At 37.2% G+C, this 15,095-nt stretch overlaps 1 long non-coding RNA gene across 1 annotated transcript in view; it reads left to right on the top strand.

Annotated features, from left to right (window-relative positions):
• Positions 1-10,787, top strand: part of LOC145298817 (uncharacterized) — a 182,762-nt gene extending 171,975 nt beyond the window's left edge. Inside the window, exon 6 of the long non-coding RNA XR_013871135.1 lies at positions 10,650-10,787. This is a non-coding gene — a long non-coding RNA (uncharacterized LOC145298817). The remainder of the gene's footprint in view (positions 1-10,649) is intronic.
• The last annotated feature ends 4,308 nt before the right edge of the window (positions 10,788-15,095 follow it).

Genomic DNA, 15,095 nt, shown 5'->3' with positions numbered 1-15,095 from the left:
TATTTAACAACGTAAGCTCAGAAGAGGTAGGGCTGAGGATTACGCAAAAGTCCCACGCGCAGGCACCCTTACAGTGGTATCCATAGTCTGTTAAAAATGAAATAAGCGACAATATATAGATATGTACATATATATGTTAATTTATATTTTATTTATTTGTTTGTGTTTTATTAAATATATAATAGTTTTTTTAGTTCAAGAATGTACTTATTTTATCTCGCAAGCTGATTCAAAATATAGCATAACAGATCCAATAATTCTATTCTTTGCCCCTTACACATCGTTTCCCTTAAAACGACACACTAGTCCAACTGATGAACGACAGCGCGTTACGACGTTGTTTTTTGTTTTAAATCTTGTTGAACACAGAGCTGTAACAAGCTAAGACGATCCTTAATAGTAATGCATTGAAGATGGACACTTTTAGCAGATAAGTTGTGAATTTGCGATATTTATCTTTTTTATTAGATGCAAATGTTCATATTAATTATATTGATTTCCGTTTTTAATTTATATATTTTTTATTTGATTGTGTTTTATTAAATGTGTAATATCACTGCTAAACTTTATTATTGGAATTTGTTATCAATTTACGGTTTGTGATACGCTTGCTATTTTCCTAAAAATAAACGCATTCTCCAATTTTGGACGAATACCTTTCCACACGTTATTTTGCAAAAGAAAAGAAAAACAAAAAAAAACTGTCGACGTTATTCTTTAGTAGACTTTTCAATTAGTCACACAAATAAAGCGCCGCCTAGTGTCGAATACATTAGCAAAAGAGTTGGACAATTTCCATTTAAATCAACTCGAGAAGGATTCGAGGAAAGCAGCCAAGTTACCGCCAGAATTACATACATAAACTTGGTAACTGAGTTCTTTCTATATTTCGGTTAGTGAGAGGGAACTTATCGCAATATTTTTCCTTAAACATGTCAATTGAACTTATTATATATTAAGTAAAATTTTATTTAATGGAGAGTTATCGGCAGCTCCCATAATCCTGCCTTTCCTAATTTGTCCCACAGTCCTCATTTACAATGAGTTATTTTTCTGAAAAAGGGAGAAGAAAAAACTGTATTCTAGGTCGGCAGTATTTTTTTGAGAATCAGAAATAAAGAAGTGAAACTGCAACACGATTCAGGGTCGGATATATCGATTATAAATTTTCACACGTCGAAGAGAATAGGAAAGCCCACGATGATATGACAAAGACGAATAAAGTCGCAAGATCGGTAACTGGTGAAAAAATCAATTTTGAGGGTGAGGTACTTATTAAAGAACGACAAAAAATCTACAAGTGTTCGTTCTAATGAATGCAACGAACTTATTCCGGACTGGTTGGATTAAAGAATTTGAATTATGGGACTCGCCAATGAGTGATTTTTGACACAAAATCGAAAACCTAACGGCTGAAGCCGACAAATTAAAAAAAGATCTCAAAAAATCTTTCCAATGTGTTTTTTTTTCTGAAAAGTGGGATGCTGCGCAAAAATAAAAGCGAGATTCGAATTGCTGGATAAAGCAAAACTAATATTCAAAAAAGCCACGGAGCGTACGGTTCGATTCGAGGAAAATTTTTAGAAGAATTGGAAAGACTAGTTAACACTGGGATTTTGACCTCTATTAACTATAGCGAGTGAGCAGCCCCTACCGTATACGCGAAAAGAATCTAGAGAGATTAGAGTATGCACGGATTTCTCTACCGGATTGAATGTAGCGCTCAAGGATCATCACTATACGCTACCAAACCTAGGCGAAGTATTCGCTACCAAACCCAGGCGAAGTTAAATGGCGAAATTTTTTTTTCCAGAATAGATTTTAGCGAGGCGTACTTACAAATACTAGTAGAGGAAGATAGCTCGAAACAAAAGACTATAAATTCAATAGATTAGCATTTGGTATGAAAGTAGCACCTGCAATTTCCCAACAGATAATCGATACTTTGCTAAGTGGTTTGGATTTTGCAATAGGCTATCTAGACGATATTCTTATGCATAGCCAAAATGTTGAACAATATAGAGATCATGTATTTCAAGTGTTTGACAAAATAAAAGAATACGGCTTTACATTGAAGGAAACCAAATGCGATTTTTCTTTGAACGAATTAAATACTTGGGTCATATAATAGAGAAGGACGGGAAGAAACCAGATCCGGATAGGTTCACAGCTATAAAAGACATGCCAGAGCCTCATAATTTAACTACATTGCAGAGTTTTTTTAGGGCTCGCGAAATATTATCAAACATTCATTAAGAACATGCATGAATTGCGCGCGCCATTGAATGTACTATTAAAAAAAGACAAAAAATGGATCTGAATGCCTGAGTACCAGGCATTGTTTAAGAAATTAAAAGAGGTACTAACGTTAGATTTATCCCTGACGCATTTCAATCCGGAACAAGAGATTATTATCGCAACCGATACAAGTTCTTATGGGATCGGGGCATGCCTTCTACACAAGATGCCTGATGGGTCCACTAAGCCGATCGCCCATGCCTCGAGAACTTTACTGCCCACCGAAAAGAATTACTCCCAAATCGAAATAGAAGCACTGGGGATCATATTCGGGGTTACAAAACTCCACCGATTTTTACACGGTCATAAATTTAAATTATAAACTGACCATAAGCCGCATATATCCGATTTGGCTCTAAAAAAGTCTGCCAACTTTCACAGCCAACAGACTGCAAAGATTGGGGAACCATTCTACGGAATTGCGACTTCAGTATGTAATTTCTTGCATCTTTGAAGTTTAGTCACGCAGACGGATTGTCACGATTAATCCCGAAATCAAGGAAACCGCTGCAAGACACAGTAATGGCGTCACTACAAAGTAAAAAGGACTGTACACGAATACTGTGTAATACGATTAAGGAACTATCAGCGACTTGGAAGATATAATAAGGGAGGCTGAAGAAGATAGTTTCATCATTGAAACGAAATAAAAAGTTGAATCGGCCGCGGAAGTTTATTCTATGTGAATAAGATACTATTGTACCGAGGAAGAGAAGTAATCCCAGCTATACTACAAAAGAAAATTCTAACGGATTTCCATACGGGGCATTCTGGGACTACTCGAATGAAGAGCCTCATAAAGTCCTACGTTTATTGGAAGGGTATGGACACTGGTATAGAAGGCATGGTAAGTCGTGTAAGGGATGCGCATTGACTTCAAAAGCGCCCCCAATACACTTTAGCCCGTGGCCTAACGCGGACCACCCTGTGCAAAGAATACATGTAGATTACGCAGCCCCACTGGATGGAAACACTTATTTAATGGTGGTAAGCAGTTTTTCAAAATGGCTGAGGTATTCCAATGTAAAAGTCAAACGACGGATTTTACAATCAGTACTCTTCATGAATTTTACGGTATGTTTGGTGTGGTCGATTTTCTAGTGTCGGACAATGTCATACAATTAAATTCAGCATATTTTAAAATCTTCAGCGAGGATTTCCAGGTTAAACATATGACGAGGCCAACCTATCATCCTCGATCGAACGGTCAGTTAGAGAGGTTTGTAGACACGCTGAAAAAAGCCCTAGGAACGTCCTCAGAAAAGGCGCTACAGCAGTTTTTACAAGTTTACCGAAGTACGCCAAATGAAAGCGCTCCATCGAAAATGTCGCAGGTAGAGTTAAAGTTCGCGAGGAAAGTTGGGCCGATCTTCGAGAAACTATGCCCAAACAGGTAAAACTGACGAATACTATGTTTATAATATTATAAATCATTATACTATTTATTGGGTTGACCTTCGTCTGATGTGTTGAGAGTACCTGATTGATAGTTCCTGGCTGCTGTTTCCGACTGATAGTACAGTAACCCTAGCTCTTTGCTAGCGCTTAGAGCGGCTGTTCCATCAACAGTTGTATAATATCGGGATGTTTGTAGCGCCATGTCGCATATGGAAAAGGGCCCTGCACCCATCCCCGGTGGGCTTTCCTGAGGCTACAACCCTATTAGATGAAAGGTCAGCTGATGTTCTACTTGTATTGCATGTCTGGTATTTTGCATAACCACTTGTTTAGCACCCGTTCGCTAAACTGAAACTCTTAAAAAATTATGATAGTACAATAAAATTACGCTTATACCAGGCTTAAACTCAAACAAAACCAACTTGCCTTGGGGCTTGCATTTACGAACATCCGTGGCTTATAACTAATTTAGATGATGTTGACAGACATATGCACGGACTTGGAGTCTATATTCGAAACACCCTCCTCTTGACTAGAGAAACAAAACTAGAATCGGACGATCAAGACTTTATGTGCTGTAGAGTTAACATGCAACAGAACATTAGCTACTTTTATTTTCTCTACCCATCTCCCTCGGCCTAGGACTGCACCGTAATAAACAAAGTCTCTGACAGTATAGATATAGCACTCTCCCTCGACACTAGCGCACAAGTGTATGTATTTGGTGACTTCAATGTCCACAACACACAAATGGCTTGGATTCTCTACTTATACAGATGCAGCTGGTAGCACAACACATAACTTCTCTATATCTCATTCCCTATCAGAGATGGTTACGTTTCCAATCCGTTTCCCAGACCAACAAGAACAACACGCATCACTTTTCACATCTGTTTGTGACCACAGTTCCCGATGATTTTATAACAGATGCCCAAAGCCCACTTGGGAACGCTGATCATGCAGTGACAATGGTTGAAATCTCCCTAAACTCTAGAGCCAAAACTAAACAGCCATTGCGTAAAACAACAAGGTATTATAAAAGGCTGACTGGGAAGCCATCAGAGATCTCACCAGAGATGCCTTATGGGGAAATATCTTTCCTCTTCTTGCTGAACAGTGCGCAATTGAGAACACCGAATGCTTCAAAACGGCAATTGAAGCACATATTCCCACGCGGAAATTTTATAGTAAGCCCCACTCTGGGGCAATCAACAATTCCCCCACTACCTAACGAGCATGATTGCCCACTCTGGGGCAATCAACAATTCCCCCACTACCTAACGAGCATGAGGTTGTTTGCACAGCAACCGAGAAGGCTGACATGCTTGCTAGTCGGTTTGCCTCGAACTCCACACTGGACCTTGCTAACCACCGTCTCCCTGACTTTCCTTTGCGGACAAACGTTACACTAGACGATCTGAAAATTACCCCTTCTCAGGTGCGTGCTATCATAAAAAATCTTGACACTTCAAAAGCATGTGGGCCTGGTGTCATCCCTTCTGTGCTATTAAAAAATACTCCGGCGAAGTAGCTCCAGTTCTCTCCAAATTTGCCTTAACGAATCTTGCTTTCCTGACTACTGGAATACTTACTGACGAAAGAACTGACCCATTAAATTATCACCCTATTAGCCTCTTCCCACTTCTCGCCAAAATATTTGAGTCCATAATTAACGAAGTTCTAATCCATCACCTTACAGATGCTAAACTTCTGACCGATCAACAATACGGATTTAAGCAAGCCTGTTCCACAGAAGATATCCTAACTGTAATCTCTGAACGTATATACCATTCACTGAACAAGGCAGGGAAAGGTGGAACGGTAGCCCTAGATATACTTAAGGCTTTTGACAGGGTATGGCATGAAGGTTTTCTCAGGAAAATCATATCATACAGTATCAGTGGACGCATACTCAATATAATTAAATCCTTCCTACATAAGAGAAAAATCTAGGTTGCCCTCGACAGTCGTGCATCTGAACAATATTATATAAATGCGGGAGTGCCTCGGGGGTCTATCCTTGCACCTTTATTATTCTTAATATTCATAAATGACCTCCCTCACAAAATTGTCTCTGAGATGGGTATATATGCTGATGACACCACCCTCTATAACAGGCACAACAGGAAAAGAAATGAACACATATCAAAGGAAATGGCAGAACCACCAGAGGATGACCTCCAATCCGTAGTAGAATGGTGAACAAAAACGGATGGTCACATTCAATGCTGGCAAGACTGAACTTGTTTCCTTTAATAATTAAAAGAAACCTTCTCTACCATCAATAGCAATGGTCAAAGGCTCATTATCTGAAAGTACTTCTTTTAAACTCCTCGGCCTAACGTTCACAGGAAACATGAGTTGGAACAAATATATTGAGAGCATTGCCAACTGTACTGACATACAGAAGTTCAAGTGTAACGTGAACCGACATCTTTCTGCCCAACTCCCTACACAGGACCCCTGTAGCTTGTGTCCCTGATAGTAGCCCCCTACATCAAAGTGGCAATGTGCCTTGTTTGGAGTGAAAATGTAATAAAAAACAATAAAATCCTTAAATTAGGTACTTACCTGGTGAAAAGATATTTTCCCAGGCACACAAAACTAATAGTATGATGTGGAAACTAGGAAAGCCCCAGAAAAAGGATCGGGTGGATGGTTTACATTATTAAATGTCCAAGATTTACTAACAAGAAGCACTTGAACCAAATTCGGAAACGTATCACAGATGACGAAAGACAACCTCCTGCTGAACAAGAAGGGGTGATGGACCAGATATATGACAAGTTGGACCTGGTAACACCACAAGCAACCGGGCAATACCAGGCCTCCAGAAAAAGGAACATGATCGACCCGATAGAGATCAACCCCAGAAAAAAGAGCTATACGATCATTCTAGGGGAACAAAAAGCTCGGGATGGGGGGTTGTTGATTACAAATCACCTCTATTTGAGAATTAAGTGGAATCAACCAGTCCTATGAATACCACTGGTTCAGATACTAGATGAAGACGTTCATACCATATTTAACCGCATGATATGAACAGGTTTCTCTCATACCACATACTATATATTCATACACTTTGCACTACTTGTGGTTTCTTTCATTCGTGACCCCTGGCACGGGTCTACAAAACTAATCTACATAAATTATCTCCCCCAATCACACCCTAAGATGATTTGTAGACATTTATGATGACGACACTACCATCCATTGCAATACTTTAAAGGCCGTAAATGACCAAGTTCTTTCTGATTCTTTCTTCTCCGATCTTGAGCACGTGGCACATGGGAAATAAGTGTCTGGTTACTTTTAATTCATCTAAAACCAAGTTTCTGTCTTTACATCATCAACGCTTTGATCCCCACATGGCACCAATCGAAATAAATGGCTTTTGTCTTGTTTTAACAAGCTTTCTGGTCTGACCTTTACTCCTAATCTGAAATGGAACACGCACATCAAAGCTGTTGCCAAAATCGCTAGAAAAATGGTGGGATAGATATATCACTGCTGATGCAATTCTCTACCTATTTAAGAGCCAAGTACGTCCAAGGATGGGTAGTGTTTCCATATCTGGGCAGGAGTTCCTAGAAGCATCTCATCCTGTCTTGACAGAATTCAAAATAGACTTCGTAGGCTCGTGGGGGATGCCCTTTTTCTGTTACCTGCAACCTCTTTCCAAGAGAAGATACGTTACAAGCCTGTCTTTGTTTAATCGTTATTTTCATGGCAAGTGCTCACCTGAGCTTCAATCTATGGTCACCTTCGCTAAACCTTCATGAAAACATTTATCTAGCTGAAACCACTATCAATAATTTCACACGATCTGTATCTGTGCTAAACCTAAACATAGATTCAATGAACAAAACTTATTTCTTAGAACTGCACGCCTGTGGAACTCTGTTTCTTTTCCCTACTTTCCAGCATACCGTATAAATATACGCACATACACACACACATATATATTTTTCTTTTACAAAGGAGTCGCCACTTATCAACGCCCGGAAACCACCGGGAAGATAAGACAATTCATGTTGTTACGAAATAGATATGGTTGTCTTCAAGTTCAACGTCAACACGTTATTAATGAGCCGTCCTCTTTAAGTAATCCGATTTACCAAAATTTCACTACTAACCATTACTATTGTTCCATTGATTACTGTACACTCATTAACCCTTATCTTCCTGGTGGTTTCCGGGCGTTGATAAGTGGCAACTCCTTTGTAAAAGAAAAAAAATATATGTGTGTGTATGTGCGTATATTTATACGGTATGTATAGTTTGTGACAAAGGGTGAAAGAGAAGTTTAAAAGAAACTGCTTAAGACATTAAAAAGTATTATCTGATATTATAATCATCTGATGTAGTTATTTTCATTTTAATGTCAGCTTGATGATAAATATGTCCACACAATGGTATATTTAGAAGATTATGTATTTACAGAAGTTCAAAATTCATCGTCATAGTCTTTAAGAATTCATATTGTGACGAAATAGAGTAGATGGCCATCACAACATTTACATTTTATGCCTATGAAGGCAATATTTTTAATTTTAGTGTTTTTATTTCAAGTTTCAAGCTTTATTTTTATTCTTCGCTATTTATAACCTGTTTGTACCTAATTTGACATCCATCAGTTCGTTCTGTAGTGTATCATTCTTAACGACATGTGAATATCACCTCACATGTCACGTGTCCGCCCATCACAGCTCCATTTATCAAAACACCTGACACTCCCAAAAAGATTTCAAAAACATATTAAGGTTAAGGTCAAAGGTCAATGTTATAGCCTATATATTTATTCTCCTAGAGTCCACACCACTGGACCGATTATGAACAAACCTGACATGATGATGGTTTCCGACCTAGGGATGGTGCACATTATTTTCAAGGTCAAGGTTAAATATTAAGGTCTGGATTTTCTGTACGAAATAATGATTATAAAAATGTGATCAAAATACTTTTATGTAAAATAACACTTTGCAAAACCAATGAAATCAACTGCTATTTTAAAAACAGAGCTTTATAACACGAAAAATATTTGTTTGAAGCTGAGTACGCTTGATAAAAGATGCACTATCTTGATGATTACTGGTAGGATTTTTGTCTTTTCATGCGTTCATTTTTTTTCTTTCATGTGTGTATTTTTTATAACTACAAACCTGTTTTTTGTTCAAGATAACTGAGTTTAAAGTTATTAAATGTGTTAGAACTGTGTAAATTAGCCGCGATTCCTTTAAAAGGAAAATAACTTCTACATAGAAATTATTTTAGTAGAAATGTTTCTAAATAAGATTTGCCTTAATAACTTCATCCAAAAGTGGTTAGATAGGTGACAATCTTAACCTAAATTATAATACAATCTCCTATAATAATCACTAAAAAGCAATAATTAAAGAAAAAATAAAGCCACAATAATTTCTAAATTTCAGATGGTATACACAATTGCGTGTAGGTTGCCATACATTACGGAAGTCATTTGTAAGGAGTTAAACTGAATACGTGTCTGCTGTCAAAAATATTTTCTTGAGTTAGTAAATCTTCGTGTAAAAATAGCTCTACTCGAAGTGTCTAGTGAACTAGTAGCTGTCGAGTATGTTTGTGTATTTCTTCATAAATTAATACATGTCTAACGATGGTCCTTAAAAAGATTTCAAAATAACAAGACTATATAATGCCATCGTTCACCTTCTGATCAAACATGACCATGGATAGTTTTTCCACGGGAAACAGTGTTAATGCTCAAGATTGGACAGTTTTTTTTTCAGTGTATGCAATCACACTATAAGGACAGATGTACGACGGAGTTAAAAAGCTCTTACGACGTTTCTACATAGAATAAAACATGAATTTACAAGTACATTTCTTTAGAAAACGAAAATTTTATGGTTTGCTGTGGATGGTTCATAGGTAGGAGGTTATTAACATACGATGGCAGTCTGTTTTACATACAGAGCTAAATCTATTAATTTTTATTTATTGCGGACTATTATCCCCATCTTTTTTTAGTTGTTTCATGATGTTTCGGCCAACTATTCCTCTGGCCTTCGCGGCCCGTGGCGCAGTTGATAGAGACGTTGAATACCTACGGTTCCAGGTGAGTATTGCCTGAAGATAGCGATTTCAATCCTATCCAAAGGCCAGAAGCTTACTTGGCCAAAAACGTGGTGAGACGACAACAACTACGGAAGGCAGTAATTGCAGTGAATGCAGTCAGGAGATTCAGAGTTCCTATCTGTCGCGGTTATCACCTGATGAAGGTCATAAGAATAGTTGGCTGAAACGTCGTGAAACAACTAAGAAAAGATGAGGATAATAGTCCGCAATAAATAAAAATTAATAAATAATACTCATCTCAATGAATTCCAATTAAATAATATAGAGCTAAATCTGTTACTCTTAAATATAACATGACCCGACAAAGTAAAGGTATTCCATAAACGAGTTCAATGGAAAAGTATTCAAAATTTTCCTTGATAGCTGCATGGCAGACAAGAGAGCAATGGGTAAGTATTCTCTCCATCCCTGTTTGCATAGATACAAATTCAATATGATTTTTCATTGGCTTTATGGGTTAAATTATAGTTACTTGTGCCGATACTTTAATTTATAAAATCCTGGAAACGAGACGAGATTCGAAATGTCCACCACAATCAGTGATAATTCTTATGTATATGCGATATCCATTCTGGTATTGAGGTTCGTTTAAAGTAATTGTTAAAGACTACCATGTGAAGCGGTGTATATAAGCCATGAGATAAGTAAATTCCCGATTGACTAACTATGGTCGAGTCAATATGAATATAATTGAACTGTTCCAAGAGGAGTGCACATGTTTGTGCTTTTTGATTTTGAACAGAATATACAGAAACATGTCCAGACAGTAATATCATGTCTAATATTCGATCAGAAAAATCTAGTAAAAGTCAACTTCATTTTGCCTTTGATTCCAGGGTGTGCAAGATTGTGAAGGTATCAAAGACAACCTGCGATGAGTCATTGAAGAAAGGAGGTGACTCGAATCTGTCAATGTGATGTAGATAATGTGTGCAAGATTGTGAAGGTATCAAAGACAACCTGCGATGAGTCATTGTTGAAAGGAGGTGACTCGAATCTGTCAATGTGATGCAGGCAGGTATGTGAATTTACCAGTTGAAAATTCAGCGACTAAAATCCTAAATACTCATGTGGCTAGTTAGATGCGATTTGTTATAAATCAACATTAAAAGGATCTGACAGAAAATTAATAGAAATTCGATACAAGGCGTCTACAGTTGAATTACTTCAGCAGCCTTTTATTTATCTTGCTGAGGTATTTCCCTCGGCCATTTCGAGATTGTCTACATTCCAAAGCTCTGTCTCTTCTTTGTAGAATGGCCTTAGTTTATTGTTAACTGGCCGAGACACCCCAAATGGGAAATACCAACGCAACTGCTCAGACTATTTTTAGTATCCCAGAATGCTCCTTTCGAGGGCGTTAGTCTTTTGTCACATCCTCATGCAAGGAAAATGAAGTTATAGTTATAGGCCGCATGATCAAGCTATATTTAAACCCAAACTCGATTGTCAAATTTCTTTATGGTTGCAACACACTTATTGGAAATGTATTTGATTAATTTGACAACTAATTTTCTGACTACTCGGGAGCTGCCAATGTAATAAACTAAGAAACAAGTCACAATAGTAATCGAAACTTCAAACAGAATTTCTTATCCTCAAATGCTTAATTGACGTCTGATAAATTTTCAGATCAAACACTTTCTCTATTCTCTCTCATAAATCCAACTAGCTGCTTTTAATTTGTCGTTTTTAATTAAGTCAGTTGGTCTATAGATATACAAATTAGTTTGGTACGTGTACAAAGCGGTCCCAAACATAAACATTTACCATTGTAAATAGAAGCCTTTCTTTTTTTCTATATGTTTTACGGGCACACGCAGCATTCAAAACATTTTATTCGCTTCTCAGCTTATACCTTCGTTTATATTGTCACACAAATTAATCTGCACGAAGACACTCATAGCAAGCATAATTCAGTTGTAATTCATTTTATGAAGATACTTTTGAAAAGTGTTTCTTTAACTTAAAACTACAATTTCCAATAATAAAGGAACACACAAACTATCTCATCAAATCAATATCTAAGTCTACTTCGAATTCGTACACTAAACGACGTTGTTACGCGCACATTATTTTCTTTTGTAAATTATTTCAGTATTACCGCCACAATAATTGTTGAAAACTTTACCATATATTATTGAATATTCACTGTTCATAAAATTTATCACAAGAGCAACAAGGCTTTTGTTCTGATCTCATAATCCTTTGAATCAGTTCTCGTAATAATGGCATAGTGTAAAGCTACAAATCCTCCGATACGAATTTCAAAGTTTTAAAAGCCAGAGACACTCTGCTGGAGGATGATTGTATTCTACAGTGATGAATGTTGGAGCAGTTGAGTAATTTCTCATGAGTAGTTTACTGTTTCCTGAAACTTAAAAATCATGTGTTGTTAAAATGCCTTGGGCCTTCGGACTGCCTCAAAACTTCAGCAGGAGTCCAGGCATTTGCCTCTATTTCTATAGCTGACTCGAAAAACACATTAACTGAATAGAGACGTAATAAAAGGACTTCATATAGATTTCAATTGCCTTGCACTGATGTAATTGAGAAGCCATTTGTCGCTTTACAGTCCACCTAATAGAAACAACTGGATCTTTTCGAATCGTTGAATCTTATTTTGTTTGAAAGCGAGTTTTATAATTGCCATTTTCTTCCATACATTTCATGCAGGTTTCTAATTATTGCTTTTCTATACGAAGCATTTGACACGAAGCCATTCTGTCTGGCCCTGTACTCGACTTTTCTTTTGCTCTATTTAGTTCTGTCAATTCCACAAGTGTATCCAGAGGTAGCTGCTTAGTAGTATCTTGCTCTCATTTTAACTTCATTCGTTTTCACCGTTTTCACATATAATCAGCATATGTTTTCTCTTTATTGTTTCGGTCTATTTCGCTTTTTCCCGCCCCGCTGCAGATTTTGGCAGGCTTCGTCTAAAAAATGGGCAATAATAATATCAAACATAGTAGAAATCAATCAAGTAGGCACATCTTCAAAATTTAACAATCTATCTATGGAATGCACCATAGATAAAAAAAACAATCATAACTTACAAAATGATTGCACTTCTTGTTTAGAAATAATAATACAACAATATTCTGTTAATAAGGCAAACTACAATTTTATTATTAACTAGCATGGGCGCCCGGCGTTGCCCGGGTGTTTGGATGTGTATGTTGAGCAAATAAAAAAGTGGTAGTAGGAAGGCAGGCTCGCACCCGTAGCGCAAAGGAGAAAAAGAACGGGGTAAAACCTAACGTTTATGCTGTTATGACCACCGCCAAACCGGAAGCGACTTTTTTTAAAATTAAGGCTAGTCAATCAAAAGGAGAGGATAACTTTAAAAAATATCGGCGAAAAAGTGACCCCCTGTAAAAAAGTGCCTAGTTGAAGGGAAAGATATTAATGTTTTAAACCAATTTTTTGATATTTGTCGTATAAAAGATCGAACTTTAAAACTATACTGATCTTGGTAAAATCCGCCGCCTCTATTGAAAGTTTAAGGCAGACATGCAAACAGACATACATACATGCATTTATATATTAGTAACTACAAATTTTCGACCCAAACTGATAAAAAAGTTTGCCCTATCTCTGAATATCCTTTATGTAAAATTTCATATATTTAGACGAGAAATTGTTTGAGTAATTTGGAAGAGACCGCAGAGGTAATTTAAAAAAAAACTTTGACCCTTATTATGACCCCTTAAAATTTATTGTTTTGGGCTCAAATCAATTTATTAAGTTAGATACATGTCCAAGGAACCTATATCTAAAATTTCAAGTGCATAGACCTAAAATTGTCGGAGGAGTTTGATAGAGTTCTCAAAGGTCAAATAGTTGAACCTTGACCCCTTAATCGCCAAATTTCTGGCCCAAAACCGATCACATCGAATTTCCCAAATCTCAGTAACCTGCATATCAAATCTCGAGTCTGTAGACTAAAAATTGACAGAGTTATTGCGTAGGGAAATGCAAACAGACACACAGATACACAGATACGCAGACACGTTCACTTTTATAGATAGATAGATAGATAGATAGATAGATAGACAGATTAAACAAAAATATATACGTATACATGAATATATATGGAAACAATTTTGTGTTTACTATAAACTTTTTACGCAAATATTACGCAAGTATAAATCATGTAGATTACCTGAATGAATATAACTATACGTAATAGTTAACTAAAGATGATCATCCCATAAGAAAATCGAAAAAAACTAATAGGAAATTAATTAAAATGAATGTTTAAAAGAACATGCAAATTAGCTAGATCTTTTGCAGATGAATGCAATTGCACGATCCATATATAAGAAAATTGTATTTTCTTTGGGTCCAAGGTAGAGTTTGAGGCAAACTGACGGGCAAGCATGTTAGCTTTCTCAGTTGCTGTGCAAACAACCCCATGATTGTTTGATAGTTGGGGTATTGTCGATTGCCCATTATTTGCTACTTGTTTCTTGCAATTATTTTTAGCTTCTATATACTTTTGTCTGTTTGTACAGGACTTATGGCTGATAAATCTACGGTATTCTGAGCAATGGCAGCAGTGCATGTAGAAGTAAACCATTGGGGAGAATGGGATTTACCGTAGAACTTCCGTGTAGGAACATGTGCTTCAATTGCTGCGTTGAACCATTCAGTAGTCTCATTTGCGGACTGTTCTGCTGGGATAGAAAAGATAATTCCTTATGGGGATCTCTGATGTGATCTCTAATTGCATCCTAGTCAGCCTTATTGTAGTACTTTGTCGTTTTGAGCAACGGCTCTTCAACTTGGGGTCGGGAGTTTAGAGTAATGTCTATCCTTATCACAGCGTGATCAGCATTCCCGAGTGAGCAATGAGCATTTGTTACACAATCACAGGAACAGTTGTGAGAAATAGATCCAAAAGTGAGGCTTGCTGGTCTTGGTGATCTGGGAGACGGATCGGGAATGTTACTGTCTGTGCCAGGGAATGGGATATAGCAAAGTTATGGATGATTCTACCAGCTGTTCAATGTAGTTAGAGAAGTCAACCCAATTTCTGTGGTGGGCGTTAAAGTCACCAAATACATGTATTTGGGCGCTAGTGTCAAGATTGAGTGCTACATCCATGCTGTCAGAGACATGATTGATTATAGTGCAGTCCTGGGTTTATGGAGAGCGATAAAGAAAATACAGGTAGCTAATGCTATATTGTAAAGTTTGTTTAAACCACATGAAGGATTGGTCACCTGATTCGAGTTTAGATTCCGTAGACATGAGGAGTGTGTTACGAATATAGACTC

Source organism: Euprymna scolopes, chromosome 1 (genome assembly GCF_053919585.1).
Source record: "Euprymna scolopes isolate OS-2025 chromosome 1, ASM5391958v1, whole genome shotgun sequence".
In the NCBI taxonomy this organism is placed as follows: domain Eukaryota; kingdom Metazoa; phylum Mollusca; class Cephalopoda; order Sepiida; family Sepiolidae; genus Euprymna; species Euprymna scolopes.
The sequence above is the reverse complement of the archived record's forward strand: the minus strand, read 5'-3'. Positions and strand labels throughout refer to the sequence as shown.